The sequence below is a fragment of the Otolemur garnettii genome, unplaced genomic scaffold (genome assembly GCF_000181295.1).
Source record: "Otolemur garnettii isolate 467f Iridium unplaced genomic scaffold, OtoGar3 scaffold00013, whole genome shotgun sequence".
NCBI lineage: Eukaryota > Metazoa > Chordata > Mammalia > Primates > Galagidae > Otolemur > Otolemur garnettii.
In genome coordinates, this window is record NW_003852408.1 from 15,763,858 (window position 1) to 15,765,089 (window position 1,232).

The following is a 1,232-nucleotide window of genomic DNA, read 5'->3' on the forward strand; positions in this document are numbered from 1 at the left end:
GCCCGGGCTGGGGATTCAAACCCGCCACCTTAGGTGTATGTGGCTGGCACCTTAGCCACTTGAGCCACAGGCACCAAGCCAAGGATCACTTTTAGAAGTCTAATAACACTGACTTGTCACTCCTGGTGCCATACCTACTAATCCACAGTACTTATTTTCACAGTAGAAAATCAGTATGGGGGACCATTGTTACAAAAACAAGATCCAGGTCGGGCGCAGTGGCTCACATCTGTAATCCCAGCACTCTGGGAGACCAAGGCAGGTGGATCACTTGAGCTCACTTTAGCCTGAGCCATGAGCGAGACCTCATCTCTAAAAAACTAGCTAGGCATTGTGGCAGGTGTCTGTAGTCCCAGCTACTTGGGAGATTGAACCAAGAGGATTGCTTGAACCTAAGCATTTGAGGTTGCTGTGAGCTATAACACCATAGCACTCTATTGCGGGCAACAAAATGAGACTGTCTCTTATATAAAAAAAAAAAAGCAGGTGCCTATAGTCCCAGCTACTTGGGAGGCAGAGGCAGGAGAATCGCTTGAGCCCAGGAGTTGGAAGTTGCTGTGAGATGTGATGCCATGGCACTCTACCCAGGGCGACAACTTGAGGCTCTGTCTCAAAAAAAAAAAAAAAACCCACTAGTTTACTCATCAAATACTTAGGCCTACCATTTGCAGGAAATTAAGCTAGGTATTGGGGATACTATAGTAAGCCAAACACAGTTGAGGGTAGTAAGAACCCAAACAAAAAAATCTGACCATTTACTGCTCTCTAATTAAAGAGCATGCAGTTAAGCGTTACCCCGAGGTAGACATTTGTGAGCCAAACACCGGAGTACCAATGGAGACGTCTTTAGAAAAGCTTTTCTTAAGCACTACTTAAAATTCCACATTTTTGTCAGATTGGACTTATACTCTTAAAGGACTGGTTCCAGAATGGATACAATATAGACATACCAGGTGGCATCTGTAGCTCAGTGGGTAGGGCACCAGCCACATACACAGAGGTTGGCAGGTTCGAACACAACTAGGCCAGCTAAATGACAACTGCAATCAAAAAATAGCCAAAGCCAGGCATTGTGGCAGGATCCTGTAGTCCCAGCTACTTGGTAGGCTGAGGCAAGAGAATCTCTTAAGCCCAAGTTTGAGGTTGCTATGAGCTATGAAGCCACGGTATTCTACCAATGGCAATATATTGAGACTGTCTCCCAAAAAAAAAAAAAAAAAAAAGATAGGAGC